The sequence below is a fragment of the Gadus macrocephalus genome, chromosome 15, assembly GCF_031168955.1.
Source record: "Gadus macrocephalus chromosome 15, ASM3116895v1".
NCBI classification, from domain to species: Eukaryota; Metazoa; Chordata; class Actinopteri; order Gadiformes; family Gadidae; genus Gadus; species Gadus macrocephalus.
Genome location: NC_082396.1, coordinates 14,784,516 through 14,806,670, shown reverse-complemented (window position 1 = coordinate 14,806,670; position 22,155 = coordinate 14,784,516). Strand labels below are relative to the sequence as shown.

Genomic DNA, 22,155 nt, shown 5'->3' with positions numbered 1-22,155 from the left:
TTTAATCTGCTTTTCTGTTCAAATATAAAGATGTGTGAATCAGGCTTCATGTCCGGTAGGATACTTGACAGAATTTGAAAGGCAGGTTCGTGCAGTCATTGAAATCAATATTTCCCGTTCGATGCGTTTTAAAAGCTTTCGACCAGATCTGTTTTTATTTTTATTTTTGACGGTTGTGCCACCTGCTGGTGCGTCACGATCCTGTCAGCCAATCACGCCGCTACACCCCCGAGGCGCGCTCCTCGTGCGCCTTTTGGAGATCCCGCGGTCCTTGCAGATCCACGAGAGCTCCGCGCGCACTCATCTCCAGAAGGTTGAGCGCTGCGGACCGCTCGCGCACTGAGTTTGGAGTGAACCAATTACCGCGCTGTACATTAACATGGACCACTGACAATACAGACTTGAACCCCCGGTTTCTTCACGAACTCGCCCCTGGTGTCCGTTTAATTCGTGATGAGGTAGGTGCAAATGGTTTTTTTAAGTGGTAAAGTCAGAATGTTTCCCTTAGCCTAGTCTATATTTCCTTTAGCTGTTGCTGTCGTTCATTGGATTTTGCTGCGTGTTAGAGTTGGAAAGAAATGACTCAGACATTTCTCTGCAAAATAAGCCAAATGGTTTCTGGTACTTTTAAATGCATATAACCACAGCAACAACAAAAAAAAGAGGTTAATAGGGTGTGGAATGAATCTCCAGCGTGTCTGAAGTTGTAGTAACAAGTGCTGCTCGTGTACCTCTCCCTTGCGGTACAGGTGCGACCAAACAGGGTTTATGCGTTGTAAAAGTTCACTTGACGCAAACATGAAATGTGTCCCAAGTCACGATTCATAAAACGTGTATACGGCAAACGTTTCGATTTAACGGGAGTGCCTTTTTTTTTTAGATGCATGAGGGGTGTAGTCTGCTAATGCATGGTTTTAAATAAATAAATAAACGACTGCTTTAATGACGTTCATCAATTGCGCTATTGCCTCGCTTCGGTGGTTTAATTGGCTTTTTCGGCGGTATGTCCCAGTGCTGTTTATTTACCATGTCCATAGATGGCTATATGAATGGATGTGGGGTGAATGGGGACGGTGGGGGGCTGGGGGGGCAGAGTGCGTTTCTGGCAAAGGTATAACAGCGGAGGCAATGGCACCTCTGCCATGGTACAAATGTTTTGATTCCCCCCCCCCCCCCCCTGGCTGCAATTCATCACATAAGCTATATAGAGATATGACAATGGAGAGGCTTCGGAATTGCCTAATAGAGAAAAGCAATTCAGTTAATTTATTTCATGGTTGCAGAAGAACAATCGTTAGTAGCAATGTACACTATAATCATGTTTCATAAACACAAGCCATTGTGTTCATATCAATATGTCAACACATATGCCCTATAGAAAGCGGGGGCAGAGAGTGCATCTTGTCTGTCTGTGTCTGCGGCTGTCTAATTGTACGTAAGAGAAAGGCCTAATGGAAAAAAGCTGAAGTGAATGTGGAATAGGTGGGATGCAAGCCACATCTCTCCACAAGGACTGGGGGGGGGGGGGGTCATCCTTGGTGGGGACTGATTCCGGGGGTCCATTCCCTCTCTGATGGATGGCATTGTTGAACATGATCCCACTAGGGAATTGATCCCTGGCCCATGAATTTATGTAGTTTGAGCCCCGGCTGCAGTGTCAATGGCTCAAAATATTGTAGAAAGAAATAGCTTTCCCTTCGCCTCTGTAACTTACCTACACAGAGAGTGTGATGGTAAGGGTGTGCGGTGATTTCCGCAGCCATACCTGCATGTTATGGTTCAGTGACATCAGTTTTGTTTAGATATGCAGCCATACGTTCACAGTTCAACGTTTTAACTGCAAGCACCGGTAATACAGAGAGATGATGGTACAAGTTGTTTCTTTCAACCTGCTTCGTGGATGCTTAAAAAAACCACGGTACATCCCTGCTGCACAACACAATCATACATGTCTTTATATTCAAGAGTCCGAGCTCCGATTGATGGAGCACAGATAAGCACTGATAGGCCTATTGCATGCAGGGGGAGAGTTCCTAAGGCAGCCTGCTGTGTTTCATGGGTTCTCTGATGGGCCAGTCGTCAACCCCATGGCGGCAGGCGTCTCCGTCTGAGGCCAGGGCCCGGCATTAGGAGCAGCCTGAGACGGGGAGATGGCTGCGTTACAGGAGTCAGCTGTAGAAACAGACCAGCTCACTGCCCCCATTGGGTTTCATTAGTCCTCGTCTTGATGGTAAAGCCCGTTTAATCCACTTCCGCAGCCATGCAGGCCACAGCAGAGCACAGTACTGTGCCGCCTGCCTATCTTTAGATCGCTGTTGGCTATACCAACAGCGATCGTTTTCTTTCCGATGTAAGATTACGACATCCCTTCACTGCTGTCAGGTCTTGAAGCGGTTCGTTTGCTCGAGAAATGTCTTGAGCGATGAAAGGCTGTCTTTGACTTAGTCTCTGAAGTAGAGCAGAAAAACAAAGGGTAGAACAGAAGACGATAGTTTGGTTCGACTATAATGAGGTGCTGTGAAATTCTATAGAAATGCTGTCTTTCTTGGTGTAGTTTTTGCATTCATTTGTGGCACATACCGATATTTCATGATTTTCTGATGTGACGTGTATGTACAACTTGCAAGGATTAACTGTATTTGAACAGTTTTGTTTTCTGTATCCCATTCTGCTTTGCACACACAGACAGAGACACACACAGACACACACACGCGCACATACACACACACACACTCACTGTCTCACACGAGCAGGTTGGTGGTGTGTGATTACTTCTGGTATCTGTTGTCCGTGCCCTGCTCCTGCTGTCCCCGTGCTCATGCCTGTTTAACTTCCCACACCAACAAGGACACAGCCAGCCTTCGGTACCCGAATTAGACATTTGGCCCGGCCGTCATTCCAGAATCCATCCCATATCGTAACTGTTTGTTGACTGTTTCAACTGCACCAAAAACACAAACACACACACACACACCATAAGTAATAATTCAATACCCGCGTTTTAGAGCCCGACCGATATATCGGCAGGCCGATATTATCGGCCGATATTAGGCATTTTTCAAACTATTCGGTATCGGCATTTATAATGGCCGATAAATGCCAGAGGGCGCTCTAACGCCCAAACCCGCTGATTCAGCCAGAGTTAGGCAGAGTGAATGACGGAGATCGACGGAGATCATCGGTGTTGTTCATGTGTGCGAGTGTGTTCATGGTAAGTTGGCAACTGTCACGAGACATACATTGCTTGAATAACAATTAAAAGAACATCCCCATCAATTCTCTAAAGTCGATAAGCATGACTTAATTCATGACTACCATGTCCAGTTTTGCTGTTGTTACGTGTTAGCTGAGAGTGAAAAGGATTTAAAGGATAACTACAAATAACCAATGTTAGGGAAATGTGTTTGTTTTGCTGCGCGTTTCTGGATTTTTTTTTAAATATATATATACAGTATATATATCGGCCGATATATCGGCATATCGGATTTTTAAATCACAAAATATTCGTATCGGTATCGGCCTTAAAAATTCTATATCGGTCGGGCTCTACCGCGTTTATTGCCTCATCATTATATTGTTTCAAGAAAAAGGCATCGTGGTACAAGTTGTGTGCAGGATTAGGTATTCAATTCAATGTGAAGTTTGAAACAGCGCTGGCAATACCTTAAGAAATATTCTAAATATATGATTCAATAATCGAACACACTGTTCCCAAAGTAAAGAAAAGGAATAGGTCTCATTGATCTGGACTCCCATGTCCCTGTGTGGAAACATTGAAACAGAGCCCACGGCTGAACCAGCTGTCCCTCTGATGGCTGCGTTCAGACCACACCTGTGCCTTCTCCCCCTTACTCTCTTCCTCCCTTACTCTCGTTATTTATTCTCTCACACATAACCCTATATATAGTTATAAATATAGATAGATAGATAGATCAATTGATTGATTGATTGATTGATAGATAATTATAGGTATTGATTAATTATTATTACAGCCTGATTAAAAAGCCAGCCTTTTTTTTGGGCTGATTACATTCAATTTCCCTTGAATATCATCCAATATTCTAAATAGATATATATATATATTGGCCGTTATTCGATGTATATATTGTAGTATCCTGGCTGTGGATCAGGTTATTGGGATTTGCTCACCCTGCAGCAATGCCTCAGGCCACAGCAACATCGAAGAGTTTAAGGAACCAATAACTGTATGGGGTTGAGCTACTAACCGTCACACAGAACATGATGTGGAGCTGTTGGTGTTTGGAGTGTTAACATGGATGTGCATAGTTAAAGCATTCAAAGGTGACACCACCAGGGTAGAGGAATTATAAAGATAGAATTTACATTTATAAATCCACACCATTTCTTAAGTTTTCATAGCAGCGAATATCGGCAAACATGTACCTATTAGGGATGGGTCAGAAAGAATGGGCCATCAAAACCGGCCAACGGATGTATCGGTCTTTGATAATTATTTGAATATCCCTTGTGATCCTCACATTGATGAAGTGCAGTAGTTTATTGATTTGTTGTTGAAATAGCGGCTGATGGATTTTATGCCCTGTAACATGTGTTGAAGGGTGGCACTCATGGTGTTATTGACCTTAACGTTATCAGGGGCCTGCTCAATCTGGGCCCTCAGCTATCAGGCAGGCCCTCACGAGGACACAGTTCATGATACCCGGGCCTGTTTGCCTGAGGATATTGTGTATGTTCAGTAAACAGTGATTTTCACAGACACACACCAAATAAGATAATGGAGGTGGGATGGTTTAAAGAACAGCTAGTGTGCGAGAGGGCCTGTTGGATTCAGAGAGGGAAAGAGGCGCTTGGGCTGTCAATGATGCTATGTATTGTCTGTGTTTGTGTGTGCGTGTACGTTTGTGTGTCATTAAAATATATAATTTAAATATAGAACGCTTTTGGGGATGCGTGTCCTTATTGAGCGCATTTGAGAATAGGATTTATCTCCATTATTCTATAATACAACCATGGCCGGACTTAGTCTCTCCCTCTTTTTCTCTTCCTATTATTTCCTCCTCAACCGTTTTCTGCTCATACCATTCTCAACCTCTGCCCTTCTCCCCTCCCCCCTCTCCCACTCTCTCTCCTTCCATGTTTCAACTGCATTGCAACCACCTTGAACCCGGTCTGCTCTCCCTTCCTTCCTCGTCTTTTTATGGCACCGAAAGGGTGAGCCACTGTTGGGGAGGGTTTAGTTTCATCCCTAATAAATGAAGGGCCGTTTTTATAGTGTCTCTGCTCTCTGTCTATTCTGTGTAAATAAATCAACGAGCTCCCCGTCCATCTTCCTCCGAGAGAGGGAGTGAGGGAGAGGGAGAGAGGGAGAGGGAGAGAGAGAGAGAGGGAGAGAGAGAGAGAGAGAGAGAGAGATCTCTCAAAGTAAATGGATAGAAAAGGGGGCAAGAGAGCGAGACAATGGAATTACGCAAGGAACGTAGAAAGAAATATGGGAAATCCTTTCAATCCGGGCTTTGTGTGAGAGGAAGTTTTAGTGTTAGGTAATATGTAGAAATGAATAATGAGCCAGGAGAATTGCTGATGATGGGAACCTACCGAATATGGGTCTTATCTTGCATGGGTGTGTGCTGCTGTCCAAGGGATTTTTTACTTTCCTCTGAGTTAAACTGCTGGCAAACTGAATGGCATGAATGTCTAATGAGTACTTCCTAAACCCCAAACATGCCATTCTCATCCATCAAGAGCTGGCCAGAGTTGTTATTGAGAGGTTAATACTTATTGCCTCGACAACATTGTTTAATAGCCTTCATGTTGAATCATTCTGGTGATTTGTTTCCCAAATCCTTTAATTCAGTGTTATTTTGCTCAGTTTTGGATATTTCTTAATTTGCTAGCTTCAATCGCAAAAAAATATTTTTTTCTATTTTTCTATGGATTTGTCCAAGAGTGCATATTGCATTTATAGTGATGCGATCACATTTTTCAATCCCATTTGTTTCTCTCATTTCATCTCATGTGGATGAATAACCGAGTTGAAGAAAGGAAATCAGAGAGGAGGGAAAATGGTAGGTAGTATGTCACAATTTAATAGTTAATAGTTTCATAGAACATTTTGAGAACAAATGTTGTTATTAATCCAAGATTTGTAATTTCTCAAGACATATGTGGGGCTTGGTGTTGAAATCCATCTGGTAGTAGCTTATCAGTAACTTTATGGATGGAAGAAAAGCTCAAGGGAGAAACCATTCTCAAAGAGCTCAACTGTTTTACTGGGATAAACTAACTATGCATGCCGCTATCTACATATCCCTGCTGTATTTCTGAGATTAGCAAGTTGCCATCTCATTAGCAAACAGGCACAATTAACCGTGTATACAGAGGCACCATTTAAACATGGAGGGATTCATTTGTACAGCCCAAGGGTAAAACACTTTTTATCTGCTTTTCATTAAGTAGCACCATAAAAAGAGAACTGATTCATCCTTTAAAGCCGTGCTATTACCTTACAGACAGAATTTCGGTGGCTGTTTTGACTAGCATGAATGATGTTTGTTTTGCTTGCATTTCAAACACATCAGCGTGCCCTTGTTGTTTCCCCTAGTCCTGTTGGCCTCTGTCTTGAATTACTCCCAGCAGGTCTAGATCCTCTTGTCATGCATTGCGTCACGCATGCATCTAAAAGGGTTAAACTGAATCAATGACCTTTTCTGTAGGCTACTTGACTCGTCAGACTCCAGAGGGATTGATTAAGAAGCTTTTGAAATATGACAGAATTTTGACAGGCATTGATTTTACATACTTCCCCGTCCCTGCCCTGTTGGTCATGGTTTTGTCAAAGCAATATATGAAAGCTCCCGGTCACAGCGGATAATGGATTAACATTTATAATGCAGTCGGAACACTTTGGCGTTGCTGCCGAATGCAAGTTAGATTATTTCTCCCTGGAACCCCAATAACATTTGTGATTGGAGAAGAAGAGAGTTGGAGTCACGGGTTCCACATCAGAAATAGGCTTTCAAGGCATGTTTCATTTTCAGAAAGGGTGTTCGCATCACACTCCGTATACACTAATCCATCAGTCAGTCAGTAAGGCTCACTCTATCTCATCACAAGATATTGTTTCCAGTCCTACAGTTTGCTTCAAGGACAACCAAGCATAAAAATGCATTACCAAGGCCACCTGCTTCAAACCTTCTGCCCGGATAACAGTCTGACAGAAGCCGTACGCTAGCACTGACATATAAACAAAAACTCATATCGCTATCCTTAGTTTCTTGTTCTTCGTCGTGACCCCGGGAGTCAAACTTCACCCGCTTACTTTCCCCGTTGTCTTAGTTTGACGGGCAGTCGTGACAGGAAGTTGTAGGATCTGAAGCCAGCCAGACAGGGCATCCCTTTCCACACGGTTAGAGAAACAGATCCAGGTAGAACAGGTCTTGTCGTCTGCAGGTCTTCATGGTGAATGGTTTCATCAGATTTAATTGACGGTGCCAAAGGGGTTACCAATGCTCCATGTCAATCCATAGAAACATTTATAATCTTTCCCCTGCAGAAGTTAATATTTAATACTGTAATCTTCTTTTGAATTGGGCTAATATTATTGGATTGCCGCAAAAAATTATGGAAACAGCAATATAAGGAGCATTGGAAATATTATTGGGCATGATACATATTGGTGGTGGTTAGTGAGGTCCCCACTTCACTTTAGACGTCTTTGAGTGTTATTAATTATTATTATTATTCATGTTTAACCTCTGTTTTCCTTTTATTCCTAGTCTGTTTTACATAGTTTTGAATAATGACTATATGCTCTGTAAGGTGACCTTGGGTGTCTTGAAAGGCGCCTCTAAATTAAATGTATTATTATTATTATTATTATGATCATTTACAAACGTACTAAAAGATATAATGACTAACACTACATACAAATGCAGTTAATCATTCCATGCTTTAAAGCAAATAATGCAAAAAAAAGATATGTTTCAGGGTATTACTTTTGTGTGTGTATGTATATATATATATATATATATATATATTGCCCTCAATGGTACAATATGGTTGATTGCATTAGCTGATTGCAATAACTTATCTATGCAATTACTGCTCCAATATTGGTCCCAATAGCCAAGCCTTCCTCAAAACATTAGCATGGTTTCATTTGTTTGTGACTAATGTATCACAGCACTTTTACAGAGCCGGATAATTTTTTTCAAGCACAGAAATCTCAATTAAATTGAACCATTGTAAGGTATCCTGTATATTGATCTAACATATTACATTATTCATCTCCCATGGGAAATGTATGCAACAGTGTGTCATAACACAAACTTAAATGGATATAAACCATATGGGCCCTATCTTGCATCCGGCGCAAGTGACTTAGTCACTGGCGCATGTGTCGTTGCTAGTTTACAACTGGCGCAGAGCGTTCTTTTCCCACCAGCGCCACTCGCCGGTAAATTAGGGATTGATCATGCGCCCCAAGGGGCGGTTCGGCGGAAGGAGGAGGCGTGTTCTGGCGCAAACGCTATTTTGCCGTTGCTGAATACCATTGCGCTACTGACCAGGAAATACCTGGTTTAAAGTCAGTGGCGCGTTGTTCAGATGCTATTTTAAAGGGACTCTCACCTTTGTTGCATTTGAGAATTACAGCACATTCAAATCATCCCGCCTTCCTCCAATGCCCCACCCCCTAAGCGTTATTTTTTAGAGTACAAAACTAAGCGTTATTTTTTAGAGTACTGTAACGACCTCGCCGGTGACATAATGATGTCGAGTCATTAGTAGTTGAAGGTAGTTTTAATGAACCAAAACCAGGTCACTGAAACCCGTAACATTGCAACCAACGGCAGAAAACCGACACAAAACAAACCCCGGTTACCCCGGCAACCCCCAACACGGTCTCACTCGCGTGCAGGCCCCCACCCTCCTGTTCTTCCAAGGCCCTCCCCCAGCTGACCTAATGATTCGCCCCCACGCTGATTGACAAGAAGAACATTACATGCACATAGAACAACTGGCATAACGGACAACGAAATATAATGTAACACATAACATAACAAAGTATTTAACTGTCCCAGGGTCGCTACAGTACAAAAGTTCTAGACTCCCATGGATTATGTTTAGACTCCCATGGGTTATGTTTAGACTCCCAGGGGTCATATAATATCTACCATCCTGGAGCTCCAGATTAGCGGGACAACGTCGCGTCTGAGCCCGAAATGGGTCCCGTAATCGGACTGAGTGTGGCGGTTGGTTGCCAACGGTCTGGAGGTCTTCCTGGAGCTCCAGAGTAGCGGGACAACGTCGCGTCTGAGTCCGAAATGGGTCCCGTAATCGGACTGAGTGTGGCGGTTGGTTGCCAACGGTCTGGAGGTCTTCCTGGAGCTCCAGAGTAGCGGGACAACGTCGCGTCTGAGTCCGAAATGGGTCCCGTAATCGGACTGAGTGGTGCGGTTGGTTGCCAACGGTCGGGAGGTCCTGAGAATCATCCAGGGGAGCGGGACCACTTGGCTTCTGAGGCCGAATCGGGTCCCCTTGTCGGACTGAATGGTGCAGTTGGTGGCCAACAGTCTGGAGGTCTTCCTGAGGCTCCAGGGGAGGGTATCTCTGTGAGTCCGAGTCCGAGATGAGTCCCCTAATCGGACTGAATGGTGCAGTTTCAGTACGCCGTGGACCACTTTGGTCTGCCATCGTCAGTCGCTACGGTCGCTACTCGCTACTGTCTGCCGTGGAATCAAAACAAACCCTCTAGTTGAGGACGCGCCTTGATGACGCGGGCCCGAATGCGCCACAAGAAGCAGACGGAAAACCTTATATATCCATGCAGCAAACAGACAGGTCTGTCGGCCAATAAGGTCATTCGGTCCGAAGAATTTTATTGGTTGAAGTTTTCACTAAATATTATGAGAGTAAAATAATTGTTTGTATTTACTCCTGGTGGGTCTGTCTTGCATATTAGAGTGTTATTACCTTATTAATACCAATTTAACCTTATCCAAAAAAAGTGTAAAAATGCAACAAAGGTAAGAGTCCCTTTAAGGGCGGATGCATAGCCTACATGCGCATGCGATGCATACGGATTGCTTGTGCACCTCGCGCATACACTTTGCTTCTCTCATCTACCTAGCCGAACATTCTTGGTAAATTATTTGGGAAAGAACAGCTGATGCAGCGGTAATAAGTTGTACTTTTAAATCAATGCATCTGCAAACAGACATCGTATAGGCCTACATGCCCATAACTTTTAGGATTGATGAGTATTTGATCGTGAAAAACATTGTTTTACCGCGAGTGAGTGTTAAAAAGAATGAATGAATGCGGGCGCGCGTGTGTGCTCTGTTTAAACACACGCAAACTAAACACGTAACGCATAATACAATCAATGGCAATGTCTATTACCGCGGAGACACATGCATATTAGGATAGCATACAATACTGATAAGAAACAATGTTTATAATGTATTGCGTATTTCATTAAATAGATCAGTTACCGCATATCATATGTTATATTATTTACGTTTTCTTTGGCGAAATTTATTTGAGGACTCAGTATTTCTGAAGTTGTGGAAGAAAACCCCTTATTCCATGTGTGAATTAGGCCATATTATTTTGCAATAAACTGAGCCATTTGCAGTTTGAAATTCATGTGCATCTGTCTCATCGGAGACTGCAGACGCGCTGTCAAAATATCAACTCGTCCGATTCAAATGCGGTCATGGCTCTTAAAGGGGATGGGAGCTGGCACTCTCATTGGTTTGTTGGACGTTACGCCCAAACCACACCTACGGGTAATTAGGCTGCTTCAGACCAACCCTTTTGACACTTGCGCCGCGACGCAAGTGTCATTTATCCGCCTGTAAAATAGCGATAGCGCCGTAGAACCGCCCACAAAGCTACTTGCGCTTTGCGCTTTCCACTTGCGTTTCAGACCGTTAAAATAGGGCCCTATGTGTCTGTAGTGTAGTGCAATCAAGATAATCACTCTTACCGGGTGATTATCATTATACGAAGATGCTTCTCACACCCATTAGTTTATACAACGTCATATAAGTAGGTATGCCATGAAAGAGGGTGTGTTGATAACGGCAACCCGCAGAGCTGAAAATAAATAATCCTGCATGGTCACATGGTGTTCAGGGATCATCATGGTGATGGCTCTGTGTGGCTGTAATGGAGAGTCCTTTATGTGCCTTCGACATTCACATTCTCCCCATGTGGCCCTCGCTCGTCACAGCTACACGCCCGCCGTGTCTGCCATCGTATAAGGCCCCTGGCCCAGCGATTTGAAGGGCCGTATCCAAAAGAGAGACACTGAAGAGAAACCGACCGTGAATATTTAACAGCAGGTGACTTCTGAGTAAATGTGCGTTCTCTACCTCCGCAAAAGGGTGTTCTCTTCTAATCTTTTCAGCGTGGAAGTTGTTAGCCAGGAATAGACGAGGTGGCTCTGACTCTCAGCCCCTGCTGTGCATTGTGCCCATATATATACGATTGAAGGCTGCCTCTTATCTGTGATGCAAGGCGTCGGGGAAGATGATACAACCTCAACCCCCAGAGATGCTGCGTCTGGATGGGGTTGTTTTCACGACGCCTACCCCTGGCATACGTGTGCGAGCTACAAAGCTCCATGTCTCATAGCAAATGGATCAAATAGACTAGAAAAGGGCATTGGTCTCAGAGAGGGCATACCAGGTCACAACATAGGTGAAGACACATGTTCAGAAGATAGCAGGCAAAGCCTTCCACCTAGCACTGAGATACATCATTCATCAGCCGCCCCCGATCACCACCGCGCCTCTGAGCTACCTTAACTTGGCTTCCTCGGCGGGGGGGGGGGGGGAGTGGATGGATGGTAGTGTGTTGGCGGATTCCTTACCCCCGGAGTCACCTCCATTCAGCAGAGTGCAGAGGATCTGGATGTGGTCCCGGGGCCCTAGGAATGTGTGTAAATTGGCACAACATTAAAAGCTCTTTGGGAGAGTAATGACATGGTTCATCATGGGTGTCCCAGGGGTTGGTTGTGTGAGTGTGGGTGTGGGTGTGGTGTGGGTGTGCGTGCATGGGCTGCAGTATTCCCAGAAGTTCTAATAATTATCATCGAGGATCAGAAGGGATCAGTAGGGGTTGAAGTTCGACTGCAGTTTTAATTTTGTTTTGGATCCAATTGAATGTCAAGACGAGGGGAAAACCAGCAAAGAAGCCTTAGTCAATATGGAAAGCTTCCACTGAATATATGGAGTTTATTTAGGGGATAAAGTCAGGGGGGGGGTCAAACACCGCTGGCAGCACCATATTAATTGAAAAGGTACTTGGCCAGTAGGGCTGGGATTATGGGAAAAAACATAATCACGATTATTTTGGTCGATATTGAAATCACGATTATTCAAACTATTATTTTTTGAGTTTGAAACATGATGTATTTATTCAGCATGTCTCCATCAAAAACACTTTGTAACTGAAAACGTTGATATTTCGCCTTAAAAAATATACAAAATGGTCCAAAAGAAAATGTTTAAATCTCAAATAATGTACAGATATGTATCCAGCTGGTCTGCACAAAATCGAACTCTCGACGATGTTTATTAGTTTGATCGCTTGACGCTAAAATCGAAATCGAGTTTGAAATTCGATTAATCGCCCAGCCCTACCGTCCAGCCAAAACGGTTGATTGATTGGGTGGTCCTCGCAAAGTTTTCTTCCTTCTATTGTAATGCCATCATACGCTACACCTCTTATGCTACTTATTGAGCAGGTTGCAGCTACATCCCACAGTGAACGTTTCACATCAGCCCTATGGAGTGGTAATTGGCCGTAAACAGAATATAGGCTGCCGAGTCATAACATGAGATGCGCTCTGCCTGTGTCTTTTTTTTTTATAGAGAAGAGTCTGCAACATGGCTTCTTTAGTGAAGGCTCATTTCAGTGGAGCCGGATTCCTGTACTTTGTTGTTTGTTAGTTTTTTGTTAGGATTCCTCAATTCAAAGGTTATGCTTAGTGAGTGTGGAAAGTAAGTAGCATCAGTGACCACTTTTCATAAACAGCCGTTACCATTCATTGGCACATTTTGTTTTGAATTGTTTATGACAGGTGATGCATATCAATAAACCTAATTAGTACAAATTAGTCGGTGCAGGTCTGCGCCGCTGCTATTTCAATTACCGGGGTGTGTAATTGGCAGCGTCCCATCTGTGCCGAAAGGAATACTCTTCAACTTTATGCTTCAGAACTTTATACAAATGTTTTTACATGAATCATTCTGAAGCCCGGGAATCGTAATGATAAACAGTTCTTTAAAGATCAAGTGGAAGGGAGACTTCCAGTTGCTTCCTGGGCTGGGTTACGAGGCCCCTGTCCCTCTGCCTCTGGCAGAAAGTTGGGCTGGAGAGCAGCACAGCACTTTGCTGTGCATATATCATAATCAGGATGTGTCAGAGTCTGTTTACACTGTACACAACAAAGGTATCGGGCTCCTTTGGTTTTAATTCGCTCCCCGGTGTGTTCTTACACTTGCTAAAACGAAGGTTAAAGAGCCAACTACGTTGTTTATTTGGGATTTTTGTGTTTAATCACGTCTCAGACTCCAATGGCACTGGATCGTGTGCCTTAATGTTTATTATATAAAGAGAATATGCTGGCTGTCATTGCATTACACGTCTCGTAAAAGCTTCTTTGACAAGTTGTGGAACATGACTAAGTGTGCTACTTCACTGTGTTTGAGAAGTGACTTTATACATATGAAAAATTACTTTTCTTAGCTAGAGCTGCCCAATGCAAGCACTTTAGAATTTAGAATTTTTTTATCTATTCAGGCAAAATGCAGAGTTGTCTTTATGTGCATGCATACCCAAAAGGCTCCATGAATGTGTAAACTTTTAGTATATAAAACTTAAATTATAAGCTATGCTCAACATATTTTTAATGGTTGTTACATTATTATGATCCTTTACAAACAAATATTTGTGAGAGAAGCTTTACTCCATTTTACACTATTTAAACATTATCTTTCATTACATCACTCTGGGATATTTTAAAACATAAACTTCCCATTGATTCCTCTTTATTTCTCTCCTATTTAAAATTAAATAAACCCTTCAAACGCCTGGGCTGGGGTCTTTGGGGTCATGGGGTGTCATTGGGATTGCATAGGCGCCGCCCCATTTAATGCGGCCATCAGTCAGCGGTCGGGACAAGACAAGAGTCAGGCTGGTAGCACGAGGCTGGTCTGACCAGAATGGCCGGTCGATCTCTGCTCCCGCTCAATCCATCAGCCTGACATATGCAGATGGTTCATCGTGACAACAGGACCTACAGCGACATCGCTGATCCTATATTTAACCCGCTCATGATTCTTGTGTAAATCAATGCTCCGCCATTCGTCGGATTGAGGGAGGTGACCTGGTTGAGGGAGTCGAGAAACAGCTCACTCTAACTGCTGCTGCGTTCAATTGGGTGAAGTTGACACAACAATTAGCATCGGTGTGGATGAGCTGACATGATGGTGCCCTTCGAATGGTCGGGTTTCCAATGATTCCTAGACCTTTTCTTGGCCCTGCTTGATTAAAACTTAACTATTCATGAATTGACCTAATCAAGTCTGTCCCATTCTCTATTTTACCCGGATCGTACGGCCCTATAAGGACTTCCTATGAGCACCGCCTCCACCTTGCACATTAACTTTTTATTCTGCCGCACTATGGCAGGTGATAGGGGAGTACCGGCCTTGGAGCAGCAGACTGAAGGACAGGTTCTATCCTGGAGCCATCAGGCTTTTCAACCTTCTGGGTTTTCTGACACTTGTTTATTGAGTATTTACAGTATCACCCTGTAATAAAAGTAATACTTTCTACTTTATTTATCGTCATATATTTTGTTATTTTAGTCCAGCATTTCTTTTCCTTCTAGAATATAAGTAGTTGCCAGTGACTGGCGTGGAGATTGAGCTATACTTAGAATGTATAATTGAGGTATTGGGAATACTACCAGTAAAAATATATATATTATATGTATCCGACGATAAATATATATCTCACCATATATTTTTTTGCTTGCTAATGATCATCTTAGTTACTGACACAGTCAGTTATGATTTGATCAATATATTCTCTGTAGTAATCAACCGCATTTGGGAGTAGAAACAACCAATGAAATCCACCATCGGATGCTTTTACTTTAAACCGCTGCCTCCTAATGATCCTAGAATTCCTTGGCTTTGGGGAGAGGGGAAATTAAAACGGGCCTGTATCGGTGACACTGTTTTGAATCCCTGACTTTCCATGTCATTTGTCATCCTAAAGTTTCCCGGCATGAAGTGGTGCGTATAAACACAGAAACAGAAGAGTAACCTATGACTGTGGCTGTGTCCACATCTGACCGCACGGCAAGGCAATCTGGCCAGCATTACATCCAGGATCTCACTTAAAAACAGAAGATGGAAAGTAGCTCTCTTATGAATCGGATCCCGGAGGGATAGTGTTACACGTGGGATCACATTCCCAATTAATGACTGCTTTTGGATTTATGTAGATTGTCATATTTCCAGACATCTTTTTTTTGTTTTTGTCTTCCTTCTTAATTATTAAAGATTATGTGGGCGTGAGAACAAACATGACCTGTGCTTTCATAACTGCTGCAATGCTGTTTTATCTGGCGTGCTGCGGATCGGTTTAAAATCAATTGTGTACGCCATCACTGGCTCTCTGTTTATAGTTAGTAGGATGGACCATTTGCTCCAGTAGCTTGCAGCCCGCTGAAGTCATTCAGCAGAGGATGTAATTCCTGGTCAGACAGAGGGCAGGCAGACTGCTCTGTCTGCTCCACTGAACGATGGATCCATTTAGTCGCTGGTGAAGACGCCTGTTGTAGGGGCGGCGATAAATATGTGTTGGCTTTCCGATTACAATTCAGATTACATGATTGATGGGTAAAGAAGTCTTATCACAGAACCCCAACAGAACACCATCGGTTCCTTGTGGACAGAACCAATCAAGTGCTGTTACCTTCTCGGGTGTGCCTTGTTTATTTACTGTCTGGAGGTGTTTGGGGTTCTGGTTGTGATCCGATCGACACATGATGACGTGGCTTGGGCCGTAGAAGTAATTATGAATTAAGAAAGATATGCTAAGGCATTGTTTTATGTCAGGAGGTCAGTAGAGTAACTCTGACTCTAAAACGCCAACCTTGACAACCCCATTATGTTATATACACGCACGCACGCATGCACGCTAGGGCCCGACCGATTTATCGGCCTGCCGATTTAATCGGCTGATTATAGCCTTTTTGAAAATAATCGGCATCGGCCAAAAAGACGCAGATTACAACCGATATTTTTTATTAATTTTTTTTTTATTAATTTTTTTTTTAAATGTTATTGCGATTAGTATCCTGCAGATTGCGCTCCTACTCGCCTTGCTAACTAACAACTTTAGCTGGAGTAAAAAAGAGGAGATTGAATTTTACCATACAACATGAAAGCACGCTCGCTCAGGCAGCTGCGCGCTCACCTCACCAATGTACACAAGACGCGTTGTTTGAGCATGTTGTGCCTGTTTTTCTTTAGGTCCCAGCCATGTTAATTTGTTATACTGTAGACTCTAACGGTGAGACCATACTGCTCAGCACGCACGTGTTAGTCACTGCTCACGAGCGCAGCACATTGGGAGTTAGTTATTTATTTTACATTTTACATTACACTCATTTTTGACTGTAAATGTATTCTAAAACACTCAAAGGTTCTGCATTCAATTCACATATTCGTCAAAAGTGTTTAAAGTATATTTAAGGTATCAAAAACTACGTTTTATATGTTTTTTTTTTTTTTTTTTTTTTTTTTTTTTTTAATCGGCCGGTTAAATCGTAATCGTAATTTTTCTCTGAAAATAATCGGCATCGGCATCGGCACTCAAAAATCAATATCGGTCGGGCCCTAATGCACGCTGCACGTACGCACGCACGCCGCACTCACATACACACACACACACTAGCACACACAAACACACACACACACACACACACACACCTGCTTCTGCTGAGAAGAAATTGTCTTTAATAAGAAAACATTGGTATTGCCCCCCCCCCCCCCCCCATCTGTCTGTCAGCCCCCCCTCTATACCCCACTACCCCCCGTGCCCCTGCCCAAAGCAGAGACTCAGCTGCTGCTATGCTTCCCCCTGTCACAGAGGCACAGGGAGCCTGGATGCCTAATTGCTAATATTCTCCCAGCTGCCAAAAAGCTGTAGTCCCATGGAATGAGTGTTGTGTTTGGGGTCATTTGTTGTTGGCTATTTCCTGTTCTTGGGAACGAGCTATCTCATTAGGAGTGCATTTATCTCTTTGCCCGTGTGTTTGGAGCGTACACAGTGTCAACATGGGAGGCCATCTTATCTCGATTCTATTTATTTTTAACTTCTCTTTCCTTAACATTACATTTAGACCAGAAATAATGAATCAAGACGTCTTCATTCCTAATGATTTTGTTTACGACACGGCCCAAACCAGGCAAGACACATCATTTGCGCAAATATCATCTATTTCTTCTATTCTCCCTGCAGCCACAGAGTGATACCACGGTACATGTGTCAAAAATGCCTCTACAATAACAACATAAAGCGAAAGAGAGGCCCCCGAAATGGAAGTGAGAATGGTAACAGTACAGAGCTCTGTTTGTTTTCGCGTGGCCTGCAACACAAACAGGGCGCCAGGCATGTATAATTAGCCTGTGCTCATCGTGTGGATTTATCTTTTGGCGACGGGACGTTTGGCCTGCTTTTGCTAACTTATGAATGCATTTATCCCCAGCAAGTCTATTTTGTCTGTCATCTTTTTGGGATGCACTTCACAGTTCTAAGAGGTCGTATGCGAGCAGGAAGCCTGAAAATACTTCCAACTGTCTCGATCTGACGTGGTAAGGACCGTTTAGCTGGGAGGCTCAGGGCTCTATTGCTGCTGGCGCTGGAATGGCGCCGGTCAAATTCTTTAGCGTAGGACAAATTATTGGGTTTGAAATTGGCACGTGCGATTCGTTTTCTTTTGTGGTTGAACAGTTATAAGGGTTGAATTGTAGGGCTATAATCAGACTCTCTGAGTAAATTCTGTCCATCATTTGTCTATCAACTAGATGGAGCATCCGTCTCAAAAAATTGAAAAAGTTGTGGACACTCTATTTCTGATTTCCTTTCACGTAATTTATTCCTTTCAGGCTGTATTTTCACACTGTATTTTACATAAGTTTGTGTGTGGTTTGAGTTTGGTGCAGAACGGCATTGCTAGTTTCACTGGAGAAGGACAAAAAACATGTTTTGCCCGCTACATCCAATCTCCCTTAAAGCCCAATGGTTTCACTGGTTGTCTTTGACACTGCATCAGCCCACAGTGGGGCTTTAGTAATTGTACGCCCTTATGCACTCTTATGGTCATCTTTATGATGAGCCGTGATGTGTTTTCAAGGTTAGGGTTAATGTTGTTTTCCTGACTCTATGTATGCTGTGATAAGTATGATTAGTTGAGCGCATATTTTCACACACAAAAAAGCAGGATGTCTTTAACGATCATTTCCTCTTGTGTGCCAAAAAGTGTTCTTCTTAAGATGCAAGCACTTATGTAAAAAAGACATGTCTTCTTATACCCTGTCTCCCCTCTACCCCCAACCCCCACCACCACCACCACCACCAACTCATGTCAGATTGCATCTTTGAACTGTGCCAAAGTCTCAAGGATTCCAGCAGTCGTGCTTTTTCTTGCACGACTGCATCCTATTCTCTCTATCTGTTGCGCTGCTTTCTCTGCCCTCTCTATTTCCCGATCCCTGCATGTTACTCGTCTCTCTCTTTGCTCTCCCTCTCTCCCTCTCTATATATATATATTTGTTGCTCCCATCTCTTATTCTATCCCTCTATTCATCGGTTTGTCTCTATATCTCTCTCTTTCTTCCTCTCCCCTCCCTCTCGCTCCCCCTGCTCTATGGCTTAAGCACTAATGGATAAACAGGTGCGCTAGGGAACAGCGTACTTGACCTGAGACCCTGCCTTTCATTTGGAAGTTTAATTGGTAACCAGAACAGCAAATGTTTTCCTAGCATGAAATTCACTTTGAAGGACTATATATTATACCGCCCCATGTTTGGCATTCAACATAAGATAATAACGATAGCAATAACAGCTTTGATAGGCCTCTAAGTACACACACGCACGCACACACACACACACGCACTCACACTCACACTCACACTCACACTTACACTCTCAAACACACGCTCACACACTCAAACACACACACTCACTCACTCACTCACTCACTCAAACTCACACACACACGTTCCGGATCAGTGAGCCAGATAAGTGTGTGGAATGCCTGATAGCAGCATGCCTTCATTCCCAGAGAGCAGGGGCTGTAGTAGGAAGCGGCAGGCCCGGATTGGGGGATTCTCCTTCTAGGTGCAGGGGAGGATGCACACAGCCAAGCTGCCGCCGGTACGCCATCTTAAGCCAACGCTTATCATTAACATTGACTTCTGTCATCTGGTAAACAACACATTTGAACGCCGGGATAGTGATACATCGACGTTAAACAGGGTAAAATGCTGCGTTTCCATTCGCTGTCCGTGTCATATCCACCTGCCGTTAAATGTGCTCCACAGGGCGTTGGTATGAGACGTTATTTATTCTTAGATTGATATCAAACAATGATGTCGTCATCTATGAGTGAACACCTTTATGAGCACGCCTCCCAGGATTGAAGCTCGCCAATGTATTTGTTTGAAGGGAGCAGTTAGGTGATTATATTGAGGAAGTATTTTAAGGTTGAGTAATTGCCCTTTGATCAAATGTGCACGTTCTTTTTTATAATCCCTTCCTTGTGTTTTCAAATGTCTTTAATATTCCCGTTGAAGTGTCCTCAAAGTGATCCTTTCAACACTCGCAGCAGTTCCTCAGACATTGCACACAAATTAACATCTTAATAAATCAAACATTATCCATCAGCCAACCAATACACACACACATACCTGACACACTCACACATAAACATGAACACACAATAAAATATCAATTAACATTAGGTGACCAGGTAGTGCTGAGAGGTTAATGGTTTAGTACACGTGCTGAGATTGTTAATTTACCAACGCTTTAATGTCCAATGTTTCCCTCACTCCTGACCCATCAAGGCCCTTTCGAGAAAAGAAAACACAAAACTTAATCCCAGCATGGTTTCCCAAAGGTATTACTTATCTGCAACAATACATACAAAGAAAAACTAAATTGCATCATTATGTGATCTATAGATAATCTATGGAATTGCAAATATATTTTTTAGAAGGCGTCTCAATCTAGTTTCCTCACAGCTTTAATGTAACAAAAGCAACACCTTCTCAGTGAACAACCTCATAGAAATTATTTTCTATCTTGTTACTGCACCACAAGAGCACTCATGTAGCACACCTTTGCCACCGTCATGAATTGAATAAGTCATCCGTCTTTAAACTTCACCTGTGTTATCTCCCTCTGTCTGCCCTCCATTTCTCTATTTCAAAACAAAAGACGGGGTATTTTGGACTGTTGCTGTATCAAGATTCACATGAAGCTGAAGCGACGTCAAGATAAAGAAACTGGCCAAAAGAAAGTTTTGTGTGTGTGTGTGTGTGTGTGTGTGTGTGTGCGTGTCTGCCAAATGGGTGTTTGTGTCTGTGTGTATGCATTGCATGAATGCACGAACATGCACACACACAGACACATTGTCCTTGATGTCTGTCTTGTTGGTAGTTCAATAGTCAACAGCATGGAGTTAATGGTGTAATGCATAAGTGTGGCCTTCACTCTGAGGGGTTGTTTAGGGCACAACAGTACAGTTCGTACGGTGCCATTAGTGAGCCCTGTTCTCCCCGCTCCGCACGTCCCTGAAACATTGACATCAAAGACATTTCGTCGCCCAGCTTTGAGTCACTTGCTGGAAATCATCGACTCCCAGGGACCATGCTGTTAAGAAGACATTATGACGTTTACCACCAAACCTAGGCCAGAACCGCTTCATGTAGCCTGATGGATGTGACAGACACACAGACACACACAGAAACACTGAGAGACGGATCCTCCTGATTATAATAATAGTAGCATAGTTGGATTCAGAACACACTTCATTTTATTAAGGATCTTAAAGGGCGGTGGAGACAGACTTCAGTTGATTCATTTAGCCCTCTAACGCGTCTCCAGGGGGCTTCGCCATAGCACACTGAGAAGGTCATCTGAAGGCTCTCCTCTACCGGGCGTGAATGCTGGTGCCGTCCCCACAGGGAACCAGACCTGGAGCGGGTTCCAGGGAGATTGTTCCTTTGGCAGTGTGGTCCAGCACGACGCAGTCATAAGAGGAAGATCACCAGGAAGTGTAGAAAATGTACATAATGTAATATTGATCATATAACTGAAATACAAAAACCACCTGTGTACAGATGCACATGCAAGCACACGCACATGCGTGCGCACTTACACACTCTGCACATACTACACAAACTTCTGACACACACACACATTACACACACACAAACACATTATACCCACACTATTTACACACAACACACACACACACACACACACACACACACACACACACACACACACACACACACACACATACAATGGTCTAGCCTATATCAATAATGAAGATGTCTTGGAGAATCAGTGGTGGTCATCAGAGTTCAGCGCTGCTCACTGTCACTTTTCCAGCCGGGAAATAAAGGTCAGTGCATTTCTTCTGTAGTCCGCCTTCTGATGAAGCACCACACCGTCTTGGAAAATTGCATGAAAATACTAAATATAGTATGAGAACCTTTCCTGACCCCCCCCCCCCCCCCCCCAAGCTTTCAACTTCATATTCTCATATTCTTCATATTCTCTCCGGCCGCCCATCAAACCAGTGCAATCAGCTCCACCCCAGAACGGCGCCACTCCACTGCCTTCAGGGCCTTGTGCTTATTTAAGGAAGAGAAACCTTTCGTTATTCATATTCATTCTGTTTTCTGTTGAAGGAAATTGCTAGTCGGCTAAGCACCTGTGTATTACCTTTGGATGTGCGCACCACCCCTCTTTTTGGTCGGCTAGGCAGCCACCGGCACCAACTTTATTGTCAATTTTTTGCCAAACACTAACAACCGGTTCTTTTCTCCTAAGTATCGTCATTAAGGCGAC

At 43.4% G+C, this 22,155-nt stretch overlaps 1 protein-coding gene across 1 annotated transcript in view; it reads left to right on the top strand.

Moving 5' to 3' along the window:
• The first annotated feature begins 283 nt into the window (after nucleotides 1-283).
• The window catches only part of chrm3a (cholinergic receptor, muscarinic 3a), a 62,023-nt gene continuing 40,151 nt past the window's right edge, over nucleotides 284-22,155 (top strand). The window contains exon 1 of the mRNA XM_060072956.1: nucleotides 284-458. The gene's annotated coding sequence lies outside the window, so the exon portion shown is untranslated. The remainder of the gene's footprint in view (nucleotides 459-22,155) is intronic.